The following is an 18312-nucleotide window of genomic DNA, read 5'->3' on the forward strand; positions in this document are numbered from 1 at the left end:
CATATGAATGGTCTCAAAGTCTTTGTGCAGAGCCTATAGTTGTGCTCGTTTCACCTTTTGTTTCCTTGGATTTTTTTCTTCATTGAATCCCAAATTCCTTTAGAAGTTTCTTTATCCAAAATAGTCTCCAGAATTGAGCGATCGATGGCCTGGAAAAGGTAGTTCTTAGCTCTTAAGTCTTTCAATTTCTAATCTGCTACTTCCTTTTTCTGTTCATCTGAGTAATCAGCATCATCTGCTACATAGAAATCCCAGACTCAACTACTTGCCAATATTCTCTAGAGCGAAGAAAGTTCTACATTAACATGCTCCAATGATTATAGTGACCAACAAATTTTGGTATTATTGGTTGAACAAACTCAAAGAGACAAAACTCTGATACCAAATGATAAATTTAATGAAGATAAGTTTGCAGAAGGAAGAAATTTCAGTACTTTATTATGTGAAGAATGACTATATTTATAGCCAGTACAATGCTTAACAGAAGATTAAAAATAAAATCCTAACAGAGAGTAGAATATCATGCTAAAACAAAGAATCAAGCATAAGATGATACCTATGATCTGATATCAGCATAAGATCATATCAGTGATATGATATTCAGGAACTAAAAAGTAAAAATAGCAACATAATCTTATTTAACACTAATAACCTCTAGAAACGGTTGCCCCGCAAGTTTTTTTTTTTTTTTTTTTTTTTTTTTTTTTTTTTTTTTTTTTTTTGGTAGAGATTTTGCGAGGAAAAAGATTTCCTATGAATTTTGGAGATTAATAACATAGGCTACAACCCACGAGAAGATATGAAACCAATCTCAAGCCCTTCCTTTGTAACACTATTTTCAAGTTTCATGAAGAAATTGAGGGAAGAAATCCCATGATCGGAGCTGTGGAGGAGAATTTTCAGGTGGCAGCATTATGCATTGTGCGCGTCTTCTTCCTATCTAGATGATCGATCCAAATAAAAAAATTACTCTCCATTAATTTTTCTCAATTTTAACCCTCTTCTATTCCATTTCTCATGAAATGTTTTTTTGGTTCTAGAAACTAGACACCCTCAGAATTCTGTCAAATTTTTTTTGAAATAATTCGGATATTGGAAGCTTGAGAACGGAGGTCTCGAACATCTACGACGAGGTAAGTACTCACATGGACTTTTCTTAAGAAATACTTGTAGGAACTACTTAAATATTTGTATAAATCCTAAATTAAGTATGATTTAAAGGATTATGAAAGAAAAACAACCAGAACTGAGAGTTAAGGCTTTGAACCGATCAAATTGCTTGAAATTTAAGTAACGTTAAAATAACTCATTAAATGAACTCTACTGCCTATGAAACTTTAATGATGGACATATTATGACATGTTAAGATTATATATGAAATTTGGTGGCAATTGGATAAGGTTAAGTAAATCAACCAACAAATGGTGTAAAATTACCATAATACCCTTAAGGTAACTTATCTTCGGTTCAAGCTCTAAATGACCTTAAAATATTATGAAACTTTGTAGTAGATCTTATTTTATGATGTTTGATGATTTTGTAAAGTTTGAAAGTCATTGGAGCACGTTAAGTAGCGAAACCAAGAATTAGAGGGTAAAATGATCAAAATGCCCCTCAGACTCCTTATAATATTCAAGGTCTAAACATACTCTAAATGGCCTACTACTTTTTATATGGTCTATTCCTAAGGACATAAAGGTACGTTCAAGATTTCATGTTGATTAGAGAAAGTTTGGAACCTAAACTAAGCTAGGGCATTATTCACATACAGGAAAGTATTTAAGATTTTTCCAAAACTCCTTAAAGAATATATTATGACTCGATAAATTTTTAGAATAATTCATGCATGTTACTATGCTGGGTTCATAAGCTTAAGATGGCATGTTACAACTTATGTCTCAAGAAATAAAGAACCTTAGAAACTCATAAAATGAAAAACTAAGGAAAATACTACACTACAACTAACAATAAAAGGAATGCTAGGTACTACTCAAGGGTAAGCTCCTAAGACTTCCCACCGTACAGAATATTCATGACTCAGACTACGTTGCAGACTACGTTGCTTAAAACGTAGAAAGACTTGAGCGTAGGTATTCAGACTATGTCACTTGGAATGTATGAAGCCTTGGACATAAGTATTCAGGCTGCATCACATGACAAACACTAGATGAAAGATTTTAGACTATGCTACTTGGAACATATGAAACCTTAAGTGTAGGTATTCAAACTATGTCGCTTGGAACGCAGGAAGCCTTGGGCATAGGCATTCAGGCTATATCACAAGGCAAGCCTTGATGCAGAATCAGACTACATTGCTTGGTAAGCCTTAGATGTAGATTTTCAGATTGTATCACATGGTAAGCCCTAGATGCGGGTTCAAACTACGTTTCTTAGAACGCTTGAAGTCTTGGACACAGGTTGTCAGGTCCTAGATGGGGAGTGTCTTAGAGAACGAACCAAGAACCTAAAAAGTAACCATGAACGAGACAACGATCTAGGACGAGAACATGGATCAATTACTAAATTTTGAAAACAAGAACCCAGAGCCAAAGTACTAAGGTCCTTATATCAAGATCAAGGTTAAGACCTTATAATCATAGGACCAAGGTCCTCAGGATAGATCACAATAAGAATTCACAAGTCAAGAACATGACTAAAGGGGTCTAAGTACTTGCACCAAGAACCAAAACAAGAAAAGAAAGGGTATGTTACCCTAGCATATCTAGGACCCGATTAAGAGCCTACAAGTAGGCTACTTATTGAGTCTACTATCAGCCTACTTGCTACCTTGGAAATCACTGGCAGCAATCAAATAAACTATCAAGTGACACATCCCTAACAACCTCACGCCTAACTCAAAGGTTTCATACTAGAGTTGAAAGGGAAGTGGAAGCTTTGCAGACACGGTATCGACTACAATTACCTACATGATAACTTGAAAATAACATCACCGACTTTTTTTCTTCAAAACACTTGCTTTAATTATTTTTTTTTTCCTAGAAGCTACTCTACCCACTTTTATTGATGCAGTAATGCATTTAATAAATAGAAACTATATGGATAAATATCTAGTCTTATCCCTTATCATTGTTATAAGTGACCGGATAAGATTTATTTTAATAAAAAAACATAATTTTTTCGTGATTGAATAACATAAATTAGTACCCAATAATTTTCACAAATCTATAATCATCCTCTCTCCATATATTTCTACCCAACCTAAAAAAACAAGAATTTCAATGTAACGACCCAAAATTTTCTACTTAATTTAAGGTCGCTGCTGTATACGTACCATAAACATTGAATGCAGAAGACTTCATTTAAATTTCATAAAACATAACCTTTAACTTAAAACACAACCATGGACTTACGTGTTTCGAAAACATCTTTAAAATGACACAACAAAAGACCCGAGATAAAATAAATAAGCGTTTAAGTTTAAAACATCCTATTCTATCCTAAGTCTAAGAAAATAAATACCACTATCCTATGCATGTGCCATGATCTCGAGTGCGATGCCGTCGTCAGCCGTACAGGAATGCATTGCCTTAACCTGAAAAATGTAGTAGCACATGGCTTGAGTATTTAAAGAAATACTCAGTAAGTAACCTCACTATTGGGGTTAAACGTAACAATCACATGCAATGAAATGATGGGCCCTATCTTTCGTTTCGTTTTCCCTACGGTGTAATCCTAACAGGTAATTGTGGACGTGTACCATATACTCTACACGCAGCCCATACGTGCGAGTATGGGCTCACCAGCTAGTTCGCACACCGCTGGGCCACTGTCTTTAGCCGGTGGGCATGCTCTGGGAGCCCTTATACCGGGACCCGTTAAAGCTAGAACCGTCACGGCAGCGCTATGCAAAGCATAACGATCGTTGTCCTGCCATTGGATGTACGCGTCTGTACCCTCGTGATGGGATAGGGGTATCCCCCCAAATGCATGAGCACCCAATATGCATGAGGTCCCACTAGTCCTACAGTTATCATTAATGAACATAACCACCTGTCACGTTTTCATGCTTACATGTCATTCTCATTCTCATTTCTTTACATATCATACATATTCCTAACGGGGTTATGTTTCATGCAATTTACCATATTTCATGTCATACAATTCATGCAGTTACATTCAAATATTCATACAAACAAGCCATAATCGTTCAAGGACCACACATCGTTACATGCATTACACATCACATCAGACTAAAAGCATACATTCACGTTTACATAACTACGTACTTAAGCACAATAATCTAGCATACAATGCATCATATCAAAACAAGTCATAACGTAAACACTTCATAGTCATATCGTTCTCTAACTTACCATAGCCTTAACGTTCTTATACCTATCACAGACATATCATTACGTAACGTACCTTAGTCATATCATCACCAGAACGTATCCTAACTCCATCCTTCTATCAATCTATCACAAACCTATCCCTTTCTACCCATAACCTAACCGTATTCTTTCATCAATCTCTCTTATCCATAGCACTCTAGTATGTAACCTAACCTTAACGTTTCATGAACGTATCTTACTCCTATCGTTACATTTCGTTTTGTGCATCCTTCTCGTATCCTATCTCAAACATCTCCTAGAGCACATTGTACCATAATTATTATCATACAATCCACATATTATAACATAACATAACATAACATAACATAACATATAACATATAGGAAGCATATGGATCCACAGACAATTCACACATATCAATATATATGACACGTGCAGAACCACAGGGCACGTGTCAACATAAAAAATAACCATGCCAATAGTGAGGTCACTTACCTGGCTCGCTTAAGTCATTGTCACAAATATATCTTTAATGAAAGTTCGATTCCGTCCTTTGAAATCCGAGTCAACCTATATGAGCTCATGACATCAGTTTCAAGTTTGAACTCTATAAAATTATTTCTCTAATTTACATTGCCATCTTAAAATTCTGATCTTTTCGGTTAGACAAAATTTAAAGAAGTTCACTGCCTCTCTAATAAAAATTCTAATATTTTGTGTTAGACAAAATTTAAAGGAGCTAAAGAGCTCACTGCCCTCTGATATTTCATTTTATTGTTAAATACTGTTTAACAAATCTTTCCTCAATCTCTCTCTCTTTTTCATTCTGTAAATAGGTTTTTGAATTGGGTAAACAGATATTACTGGTCAATTTTAAGTACAGGCTACGATCTTTTAGTTTATAGATTTGCCACCTAAAATTTATTGAATCTAACCTTATAACCTTATTTCGTATAACTAAAATGCTAACAAAAATCTAATAATTCTATATTGGATCTGATTATTATAGACGGTAAGTTAGGAAAGAAGATTTGATCCACATGTTGAAAGTCATTTTACTTCTCAAATCTGACGTTTTTTTTTTTTTCAGTTGGCCTGTCCAGGATAGATAATTGTGGGAAGGGATTCAGATTAGGATTTTATCGTAATAACTGACAAACTTTGAATCTGTAATCTGTGGAGAGAGGTGGGGATTTAAAAAAATTTATTTATTTATTATTATTATTATTATTTTAATTTTTTTATTTGTTTATTTCTTTATTTATTTTTGGGCTATTACATCCAACATATAGGACTATAAGTAGTGAATGAAACTATATAGGTAGAATAACCACTTGGGTACTAAAAAGTATAGATTTCAATCAATTGAAATTGTCTATCCAAATCTTAACATTTTATAATTGTTATTACACCTATTCGTATAAATAATTTATTGTTCTTACACCTATTCGTATAAATAATTTTAGTGGGATATGTTCAAAACTAAAAGATAGGATTATAATTGTTGCACATGGATTTCATTAATATCCAAATCAAATAAATGAATGAAATAATAATATATTCAATAAATTTTTTTTTGTCATAAGTGGACATTTAGTTTAGTGGTATGATTCTCGCTTAAGGTGCGAGAGTTCTTCGAGTTCAATTCTTAGAATGCCCCAAACTTTTTTCTAAATCGTGTTCATGTTTATCTTCTCTTATTAATTCTCTCTTATATAATATCATATCTATATCAAGTCTCAAGAGTTCTTCGAGTTCAATTCATGGAATGCCCCAAACTTTTTTCTAAATCGTGTTCATGTTTATCTTCTCTTATTAATTCTCTCTTATATAATATCATATCTATATCAAGTCTTGACAATCTATATTTTATTTACATGTACTTTAAATGTATGGTTGAATTCTATATTTTATTTAAAATGTATGGTTGAGTGAATTCAAATAAAGTTTTAAAAAATATGGATGAGGGAAAAATTTATTAAATAAGTATATTTTTTTTTTATGTTAAATTCATTTCAAAATAACCTTTTCGTCAACTTTGTTAAAGTAGGATGAGTGAAGAAGAATGGTTGAATAATTTTACACACAAATTATATAAATATTTGTGGTCCCATGGTCTAGTAGTTGAATGATAGTACACATGATCTAATAAATTAATTGATGTTATTGTGTTGAAACCTTATCAAATACAAAACAAAAACGAAGACACATCGATTATTTTCAAAATTTAGAGATCTATAAGAATCAATAATTTAGAGATCTATAAGAATCAATAATTTAGAGATCTATAAGAAACAAATAAGATACGGATGTATATTTATTTGGTTTCATAAGCTAGTGGTTAGGACATTAGACTTTGAACTTACCTATTTCACAAGATTTTTGTTAATATCATCTATAGATTCTCAAACTTTTAAGTTTAATAGATTTTTGACATTATCTATATTTCTTTCCTTAAAATTCAGCTAAGTATAAAATTGAAAGTTTAAGAGGTTAGAAGCAAAACTCAATTTTATACTCAATAAAGTAATTGATTTTATTGCGTTGAAACTCTATTAAATATAATGAAGAAAGCTATTGTTCATAGATCTATAAGATATGAACTTGAAAGTATATAAAAATATTACCTATTTTTTAAATTTTAGAAACTTATAAGACATAAATTTTATGAACATCTACGGTCTCATGATCTATTAGATACAAAGATGAAATCAATGCATATTAGAAGACTGTGCCGCCGTCTGGAATCTAGTCTCCCAAGATTCACTTTGGGCGTTTCTCCCCTCGATTTCTTCATAAAACTTAAAATTGGTGCTACAAGGGAGAGTTAAAGATTTATTTTATAACTTCTCATGGATAAGTAATACACTTCAAAATTTCGCTCGAAAACATATCCTTGCAAGAATTCAAATCCAAAAACTCTTTGTTGGGTAGCCAATTCTAGAGCTTGTCAGGGTCGGATTTCCACTCAGAATTTCTTCCTTGTATTTCCCTCGAGCTAAAAGATTTATTTTGGAGCAATGTCTTTAAGTGTGTGGTCTTAATTTTGGAATTTGAAGCTTGATATGCAACTTATCCAAAAACGCAGAATTTGGTTTCCTCAGGCAACTTGATCTAGGATGTTTAACTCCCGGTTTCTTCATCAAAAGCACTCAAGAAAGCTCAATTTTGAAGAAAATGAATTGTAAGTAAGACTTCGATCCTTACCTCCAAATGTTGCATGAAAATAATTTTCTTCAATTTGACACGCCCGGAGTCTTGTTAACCTTCGTGGTCTTCTATGGAAATATTATTTGGTGGTGCAAAAATTGAATGAGATTGGTTTCTCTGGACGAATTTGCGTATAGGCTCAGATTTAATTTTTGAGCTTCAACCTTCTTCCTTTAATGGTGGACAAAATTGGGAAGTTGTGTTTGAGGCACCTTCAACACTTTATTTCTTCACCAAACTTGTGGGTAATCTCATTTAGAAGGTGTAGAAGCAAGTTTGATGGAAAATAGTTGACGATGAATCTCAAATTTGGAAGAAATCTGAGAGTAAGAAACCCAAAATCTTAGAGGCTATAACAACTCAAAGTTTATGGCTTGACTTGCTCAATTCTTGCTCGAAAGCCCCTACTTCAGGCTTTATAAAGGGAGTTTAAACTAACATTAAAACTTCTAGATTTTCGTGAATTTGAGATTGAGTTTTATAAAATTTCTGCCATAAATATTGTTTGATTAGTGAGCAACTGATCTCCATTTTGAATTTGTTCGTTAGATTGGATGAGTTGTCTCTTCTATAACATACTTAGAAGACCATTTGAATGTCATGGTTTAAAGGTTTTCTACCAAGTTACAAAACCATTTGAATATGTCAAGATTTAAACCAAGATTTGGGGTGGTAAATGGCCAACATACCCCTATAAGAATTCTAAAATGTTTTCAAGATTCCAAAAGAGGTAAGTGTTAAATAAACTTTTTATGAGACTCATTTATGACCTTAAGGATAAGTATACAAGATCACATGAGGATATTAGAACATGTTTGAGGTATGAACTCTGAGAAAAGGACGAAACTAACCTTTTATAAGAATCAAGGTTTGTTATGAATACCAAATGACAAGATGTGTACATGAAACTATTCTTCAAGTATCTCAAGGTTTACTCCATATAAAAACATTTATTATGCTTACGCAATATCAATCTTAGATGAAAGTTTTATTAAGTCACTCCTTAGTGTTACAAAGAAATTAGAGGAAATAACACTCTTTTTAGAGATGTTTATGTGCCACGATTGTAGGAGAAAATATTAAGAGGAAGCTTTGAGGTTGTATGAGCAAAGTGGTCCATGATTGGTAGGAAGGTTTGAATTGAGGTTGAATGTTATATCTAAGTTATTCCAACAATAATATCAACACCAGATTTGAGCCTTGAATCTACTTGAATTTTTTTAGATTATGGCCCGGACAACTTAGTAGAGTTGAGGTAGACCGAGCTATAGGCACATGAGCTACTAAGTCAAGACTTCACACTCCTTAACATTTGTTTTAGAGAGCAATAGCTCTAGTCATTAAGAGGAAATAATGGGCCCACGCGACGATATATTGAATATTAAGAGCTTATCCAGGTAGTTATTAAAAAGAAAAAAAAAACATGCATTCATGTAGAAAAAAGGGTTCCCTCAAGCATATGAACCAAGAAGGCAAGGTTAAAAGGTTTTCTCTGAGTTCAACATAGTTGTGTGAGTAAGAGTGATGTTGTTGGACTCACTAATTTCCCATAGCTTAAGTAATTTTCATGAATCAAATATTTAACGAGGATTCTAGACTTGTTTTATAATAGTGTTCATATGGATTATAGGAGGCTAATTAGAGACAAAAAAGATAAGAAGATGAGCCATTAAGCAAACTTAATACCTCTATATATATAGTGAGCGTTATACCAAATTCTCCGATTAAGAGTCTTGGTTGAATAAAAGCAAATCCCTTAGACATTGAATATTATAAAATGTGGCCTAGTGAACCATTTTAAACGAGGAAAAAATTGTAGTTTGTCTAGACTTATTCTGAGATATAAAGTTCTAAGTTTCCTAGCTTTGACAATGTAGAAGGTTTGTTCAAAAGTTTTGAGTTTGACTCATTCAATACATGCGAGAAAAGCTTTCGAAAGTTGAGGAATTTGCTAACCTTAGTTATAGTATAAGGATGTGCTAGATGATATATGAAGGTCAGTAAAGTTTAATGATGTTATGAAGAGATAACTAGTTAGAGTACTAAGACAACTAAAAACATAAGCATCCTACCTCATATTTACAATAGTAACATGAGATTACTTACCTCGTCCTTAATATGGATATCACACTAAATTACTGATGCATAGTGAGTGAATCCCAAGTTGGTTAAGTTCTTCAACGTGGCAGGTCACATAGAGAGTTGTAAAAGGATATGCTCAAACCATTGGTTAGTGAATCTGATGGGTACTGAAAGGTTCAATAATTAAGAGACTATGTCATGGAATTATTTCTAGGTATGATAACAAAAGGTCACACTGCCATTCGAGTAGTGGTTGGTTGTTGCACTCACAAGCTTACACAAGTTACTTTGGATAAAGTCTCGACCCTATAGGGAATGTGCAAAAAAAATTTTAGGTTTACAAACTATGTTATTTCTATTTTCATGTTTTAAATTAAATGTGCAAGTCTATAGCTTCATTTGTAAATGTTTCATTTCCATGTCTGCATATGTTAATTAAGTCATGCATGTAGTGACGTCTCTAATTAGGTAAGAAAATTATGGGCGTTACTGTTGGTATCAGAACCAGACATCGGGCGATGTACTGGCGAGAATGGATAACAGTGAATGTTGGAATGACCATGAAAGTTAAGATAGGGCAATAATATGCATTGATTTTCATTTAGAAGTTTGATAGATGATCATGAGATCTCACATTGGTTGTAGAGAAAAATGACAGTAGGGCCATTTGGTTGGCCTAAGCCGAAGCTACTACAACCATTTGAGGTTAGCTTAATGCTACTCTCTAAATTTTAATTTTGCCTAAACTCGATTGAATGAATTTGGAGCTACCGATCTATAATGTGCATAAAACCTATGGCCTAGGTCGCAAGTTTGACACCTGCATGGTCTAATTTCATTAATTCTTAATAATAGCTTTTCATGATACCCAGTTACAACACAACAAACTTTAAAAAAGATAATGACTTAAAGTTTTAATTTATTAAGCATAAAATTATATACCAAAACTCGATTAACTGAATTAGGAGCTATCGATCTACAATGTGCATAGAACTTATAGCTTATTAGCAAAATTGGTTAGAGTGTGGTGCTAATAATGCGAAGGTTGTAGGTTCGACACCTACATGGAGCCAATTTCATTAATTCATAATAGTAATATATCTTTTCATGATGTGAGGTTACAACACTACAAACTTTAAAGATCATGGCTTGAAGTTTTAAGTTTATTATACATAAAATTATGTAACCTAAACTCACTAGATTAGGAGTTACCGATCTACCATGTGCACAACACCTATGGCCTATTAGCTTAGTTGGTTAGAGCATCGTTCTAGTAACGCAAAGGACCTATGGCCTATTAGCTTAGTTGGTTAGAGCATCGTTCTAGTAACGCAAAGGTCGTAGGTTTGACACCTGCATGGGCAATTTCAAGTTCATGGCTTGAAGTTTTAACTTTATTAGGCATAAAATTATGTAGCATAAAATTATGTAATCTAAACTCACTGGATTAGGAGTTACCGATTTACAATGTGCATAAAACTTTGGTTAGAGCGTCGTGCTAATAATGTGCTGGTTACAAGCTTAACACTTGCATGGGCCAATTTCATGATATGGGATTACAACACTACAAACTTTAAAGATAATAACTTGAAGTTTTAAGTTTAACCTATGGCCTATTAGCTCAGATGGTTAGAGCGTCATGCTAATAACCTGAAGAGGTCACAGGTTTGACACTTGCATGGGCCAATTTCACGATATGGGGTTACAACACTACAAACTAGATAATGACTTGAAGTTTTAAGTTTATTATGTGTAAAATTATGTAACATAAACTCACTGGATTAAGAGGTACCGATCTACAATGTGTGTAAAACCTTTGGCCTATTAGCTCATTTGGTTAGAGTATTGTGCTAATGACGCAAAGGTCATAGGTTTGACATTTGCATGGGCCGATTTCTTTAATTCTTAATAGTAATATATACTACAAACTTTAAAGAATAATGGCTTGAAGTTTTAAGTTTGTTATGCATAAAATTATGTAACTTAAACTCACTGGATTAGGAGCTACCGATCTCGTGTTAATAACGCGAAGGTCGCAGGTTCGATACTTGCATGGACCAATTTCAATAATTCTTAATAGTAATATATATCTTTTCATGATATGGGTTACAACACTACAAACTTTAAAGATAATGGCTTGAAGTTTTAAGTTTATTATGCATAAAATTATGTAACCTAAACTCACTGGATTAGGAGCTACCGATCTACATTATGCATAAAACCTATGGCCTATTAGCTCAGTTGGTTAGAGCGTCGTGCTAGTAATGCGGAAGTCGCAGGTTCGACACTCGCATTGGCTTACGGCCTATTATGTGCATAAAAATAGTAATGCTAGTATTGGATTAGGAGCTACTGATCTATAATGTGCATAAAACTTACGGCCTATTAGCTCAGTTGGTTAGAATGTCATACCAATAACGTGAAAGTCCTAGGTTCAACACTTACAAGGGTGTCAATTGTATTAATTCTTAATAATATCTTTTTATGATACAGGATTACAACACTGCGAACTTTGAAGATAATCTAGATTAGGAGCTACCGCAATTTGCATTAAAACCTTGGGCCAATTTCAATAATTCTCTTAATAATATCTTTTTATGATACAGGATTACAACACTGCGAACTTTGAAGATAATCTAGATTAGGAGCTACCGCAATTTGCATTAAAACCTTGGGCCAATTTCAATAATTCTCTTAATAATAACATTTCTTTATATCGAAGAAAGAGAGAAAGTTGGAGAGTGAGAGCAAGAAATCGAGACCCGCGAGGTAACCTTTTGCCGTAAGTCGTTTCTTACGAGTTAAGGCCTAAGATATTGATATGTTCCTCTAGAAGGATTCCCCATAGTATTCATGAAGAATCCTTGTGGATTTTGTGTTGTGACTCCACTCGATATGCGACACACGGTAGCTCTTCCAACCCGCGCTCACGTCTGACCCAGTTTGACTTAAAGGATGTTCAACCCAATTTGCATGGTGTCATGCGTCAACATAAGGAATTTCACTTGCCAGCGCCACCTCTGGATTTGAACCCACGACTCATCAGTGGCTGACCAACCCAAGCATGCCACATGGCAGCACCGGGATGTGCGTCCTCTTCCCTGAAGCGCATTCGTACGGGGGTGTGGAGCGTCTTTCCGATGAAGGTTAGTTTTCATCATGATATGAACCAAAAGACATCAATCATACAATATACTTCAATGAAGATGTAAAGAAAAGGTTGTCAAAATTATCAAAAGATGTTTCAATTCATGCCACATTGAAGAAGAATGAAGTTTGATTGTTATAAATTTTGGGTGAGTTATAATTTAGAGTAATGTAGAGTTATTGTATTTAAGTCTTTTTATTTACTTTAGGTTACATTTACATAATGGCTAATTATGGCCATTAAGTATGAATGTTACAACTCTTGGAATGCCTTTAATAGTTTAATTTTTTAGGCTATATAAAGTCATGTATGTTGGATTTGTAAGTAGACTTGGAAAATATAGTAAAAGAAGCATTTGTGCTCTTCTTTAGCCAATGGCTAAATTTCTTTGCAATTCTATGTAGTTTAGGTTGCATGTAGAATCATTCAAGCTCAACATGATCAACCTTGCTTGTGGAGTGATTCGAATCTCAATTAAGTGTTCTTGCCTTGAGATATTTGATCAACAAGAATTATTCAAGCAAAACATGATCGATCTTGCTTGTGGAGTAATTCGAATCTCAAACAATGTTCTTGCCTTGAGATATTCGATCAACAAGGTAATCCGCATCTTACTCCCCTTGTAGTGATTCCTTATCTTATCACATCATATTTGACTTCTGTTTGCTTGAAGGGATTTTCCATGACCCAATAATATGATAAGCATAGGGATTTGTGGTTAGAAGTGACAAGTCACTGAGTCTAGACCTAACCTTTCCCTATGAGCCTATCAGATCACATCAACAAACGAAGTACCTTAAGAGTGTTCTTAGGCTACTAGTTGTGTGAACAATATCTATAGCTTCATAGGAGGACCAAAGGTTCCTGATCAATTCTCGTTGTTCCTAGCCGTTTCTCATGGAAAATATGTCCCCACGTCGTACAAACCATTAGCTGCATGGGAAAGGAGGGCTCGCGCCCCCCAATAAGGGGGACTATCATGGGCCTAGGAACTCTTAGAGTTTAAATGAAAGAATGGAGAACCAAAGAAGCCCCAAGGACCCAAGACTAGAATCAGATGTCCTAGAGCCAAAGAGGAGTCCGTGGGAATCGGTTAAAGATGCAATAAGAGCATACAAGTAAGTGGCTTACTGAGTATAATATTTATACGCATCCCAGTTTTCCTATTTTTTTCAAGTATTTGCAGGCTACCTGTCGAGGTTGAGGAGCGTTTGAGAGTTGTGCGGTCATAAAGGGTGATAAGGCAACCCTAATCCTCAGCCTAACGATCCAAGCTTTTGTTGAAGCAAGAACCCTTGAATCAAAGTAATTAACACCTCTGATATGAACCAAAAGATATCAATCATACAATATACTTCAACGAAGATGTGAAGAAAAGGTTGTCAAAATTATCAAAACATAGTTTGATTGTTACAATTTTTGGGTGGGTTACAATTTAGAGTAATTTAGAGTTATTGTATTTTAAAACATTTTATTTACTTTAGGTTACATTTACCTAATGACTAATTATGATCATTAAGTATGAATGTTACAACTTTTGGAATGCGTTTAATAGTTTCATTTTGAAGCTATATAAAGCCATGTATGTTGTATTTGTAAGGAAGACTTGAAAAATATAGTAAAAGAAGCATTTGTGCTTTTCTTTAGCCAATGGCTAAGTTTGTTTGCAATTCTATGTAGTTTAGATTGCATGTAGAATCATTCAAGCTCGACATGATCAATCTTGTTTGTGGAGTGATTCGAATCTCAGTCAAGTGTTCTTGTCTTGAGATATTTGATCAAAGAATCATTTAAGCTAGACATGATCGATCTTGCTTGTGGAGTGATTCGAATCTCAGACAATATTCTTGCCTTGAGATATTCGATCAACAAGGTAATTCGAATCTTACTCTCCTTATAGTGATTCCTTATCATATCATTATCCGATCTTGAGCCTGAAGCTCTGATACCAAATGATATGATAAGGAATCACTACAAGGGGAATAAGATTCAGATTACCTTGTTGATTGAATATCTCAAGGCAAGAACATTGTTTGAGATTTGAATCACTCCACAAGCAAGATCGATCATGTCTAGCTTGAATGATTCTTGTTGATCAAATATCTCAACGCAAGAACACTTGTTTGAGATTCGAATCACTCCACAAGCAAGATTGATCATGTCGAGCTCGAATGATTCTACATGCAACCTAAACTACATAGAATTGCAAAGAAACTTAGCCATTGGCTAAAAAAGAGCACAAATGCTTCTTTAATAATATTTTTCAGTCTTCCTTACAAATACAACATACATGGCGTTATATAGCCTCAAAATGAAACTATTAAAAGCATTCCAAAAGTTGTAACATTCATACTTAATGACCATAATTAGTCATTAGGTAAATGTAACCTAAAGTAAATAAAATGTCTTAAAATACAATAACTCTAAATTACTCTAAATTGTAACCCACCCAAAATTTGTAAAGATCAAACTTCATTATTCTTCAATGTGGCATGAATTGAAATATGTTTTGATAATTTTGGCAACCTTTTCTTCACATCTTCATTGAAGTATATTGTATGATTGATGTCTTTTGGTTCATATCATCCTCCTTATACGAAATTTGGATTAACCAAGAGATAAGGCTAGAATTAGATTACCTCTTATGATTGAAGATCTAGAAGCAAGATTTGGAAACCTTGTTCTAAATTGAGTCACTCCACAATCTAACTTCATCAAGGCTTGATTGAATGGCTCGGGTGCAATTCTACCACAAGAATTGCTTGAAACTTAGAAATGACAAATATGATGCTCGGATTCTAAGGGAAAGTCTCAATTTGAGATCTGAATTACATTCATCCAGCAATCTCAAATTTTACATAACATATTGTTGGTATTTATAGTCTCTCGACAAAAGACGTTTGTGGACGGGATTTATTCCCGATCCCCTTTAATCTCCACAAAAAAATAAGTCAAATTGACCATTTGACTTTTACATAATTTATGAAATTAAACATAGTTATTTCTAATAAATGTTGATGTACTTGAGTAGCTAATGCGGCAGGTTTGAAATCAACTGAGCTCTCCGATTCTTATCATCTTCCCCCTCCTCAGAAGGATTCGACCTTCTTTCCTTCACCTCCTTTTGAAATGTTTTGATCAAATCTGCATGCTTCACTCACAAAAATATTAGAAGGAAATTAGAAGGAATAAGTCATGCTTTGCCTCATCCATTTCCATTCATTTTAATAAATATATCTGCCACAACAAAAATACAATCTTTACCATTTGTAGTGTGCAGTAAACCAAGAACAAATTGTATAGATATATTAGTCCAAGGTTTGTTAGGTACATTCAAAGGAGTATAAAATTTATTTGGTTGTGATCTAGATTTAGTTTCTTTGCGTTTAAAACATTTGCTACAAAACTTTTGGATATCGTGCTTTCATCTTCGGCCAAAAGAAGTGTTTATGCAACATCTTATAAACTTTATTAATCTTGAGATGTCCCATTAAGACACCACCATGTGCTTCTCTCAAAAGCAAATCTTGTATAGAGCATTTAGGAATACAAAACATAAAAAATTTATGAAACAAATAATAATCATCCATAGGTTTTTTTGCATGACAAGAAGCATAAATAGTTCTGAAATCTTGGTCATCTCTATATAATTCGGTAATATGCTAAGTCCAAGAATTTTTGCACTAAGAGAAGTAAAGAGATCGTACCTTTTAGATAACACATCAACTACCATATTATCATTACCTTGCTTATATTTGATGACATACGAAAATGTTTCAATAAATTCCACCCACTTTGCATGTCTATGATTCAGTTTGCTTTGACCCTTCACATACTTCAAGCTTTCATGATCAAAATGGATTACAAATTCTTTAGGCCATAAGTAGTGTTGCCACACATGCCATATATGAACTAAAGCAAATAATTCTTTATCATAGGTAGTATATTTTAATGTTGGCCCATTTAGTTTTTACGTAAATATATTAAGTACTTTCCATCTTGAATTAAAATAACACTTAAGCCCAAACCACATACATCACATTCAATTTCAATAGTTTTATCAAAGCTAGCCAAAACAAATAATGGTTTGCTTAATTTCTTCCTAAGAAAATTGGATGCATTCTCTTGCATTTCTCCTCGTTTAAAAACAACAATATTTTTCACTGAGTCATTCGATAGTTCAGTTATGGTTCTAAAATCATTTATAAATCTCTTATAGAGGTTAGCTAACTCATGAAAACTTCGAAATTTACGTGCACTTTTTGGTGTTGGCAAATCCATAATGAATTTAACTTTATCTCTATCTAAAGCTACTCTACTTTTACCAACTATGAAGCCAATAGAGTGAACTTTTTCCATGCAAAAACTACCCTTATTAAAATTAAATTTCTCTGTTCTATGTGTAATCAAAACTAATTTAATATGCTCCACATGCTCAAGCAAAATCTTCAAATAAATTATAATATCATCAATATAAACAACATGTTTTCTCATATATTTTCTCAAAACATTATATATTAAGCGCATAGGTGTACTAGGAGCATTAGTTAACCTAAAAGGCATAACAAGCCATTCATACAATCCAAACTTAATATTGAAAGTTGTTTTCCATTCATCTCCTACGTGCATTCTAATTTGATGATATCCAGATTTCAAGATAATTTTTATAAATAGACACGAATCATGCAATAAATCAAGCATATCGTCTAACCTAGGAATAGGATGTCGATACTTTACCGTGATTTTGTTGATGACTCTATTATCCATGCATATGCGCCAAGTTTCATCTTTCTTTGGCACCAATAAGTCTTGTATAGAACATGGACTCAAACTTTCTCGTACATAACCCTTCTCCATGAGCTCCTCCACTTGCCTTTGAATTTCTTTTGTCTCGGTTGGATTGACTCGAAAAGCTGGCTTATAAGGAATGACAGTCCTTGGAATGAAGTCTATTTTATGTTTAGTACCTCTAATGAGAGGTATTTCTTTATCTTGAAACATGTCTTCAAATTCCTGTAAAAGATATTGAAAAACACTAGGCAAAGCCAAGTTGTTATAGTCAGAGACCAAAAATTCTCCATTATACATAAGTACAAAGATCGATCTTTGTGAAAACCTTCTCACCTCTCCAACTGTAGCCAAATAACTCTCTCTCTCTTCCTTTTTTTCTTCAATTTCATCTCTTTTTTCATTCTCTTTTTTTCTCTTTTATTTTTCTCTATTTTTTCACTCAACTCTTGTTTTTCTTTTAGCTCTTTTTCCTCGAGCTCTTCCTTTCTTTCCTCCAACTTTAATTGATCAGCAAATACATTTGCATAACTCAAAGGTACAAGAGTGGTTTTTCTACCATCTTTTACAAAAGAATACCTATTCAAATAGCCATCATACATAACACTCCTGTCAAATTGTCATGGTCGGCCAAGCAATATATCTCCAGCTTGCATTGATAATACATCACAGAGAACTTCATCTTTATATTTTCCCAAAGTAAAAGATATTAAAGCTTGAGAAACTACCTTCATTGTTCCACTATCATTTAGCCATTAGAGCTTGTAAGGT

Source organism: Cucurbita pepo, chromosome 17 (genome assembly GCF_057944985.1).
Source record: "Cucurbita pepo subsp. pepo isolate OVF chromosome 17, ASM5794498v1, whole genome shotgun sequence".
Taxonomy (NCBI): domain Eukaryota; kingdom Viridiplantae; phylum Streptophyta; class Magnoliopsida; order Cucurbitales; family Cucurbitaceae; genus Cucurbita; species Cucurbita pepo.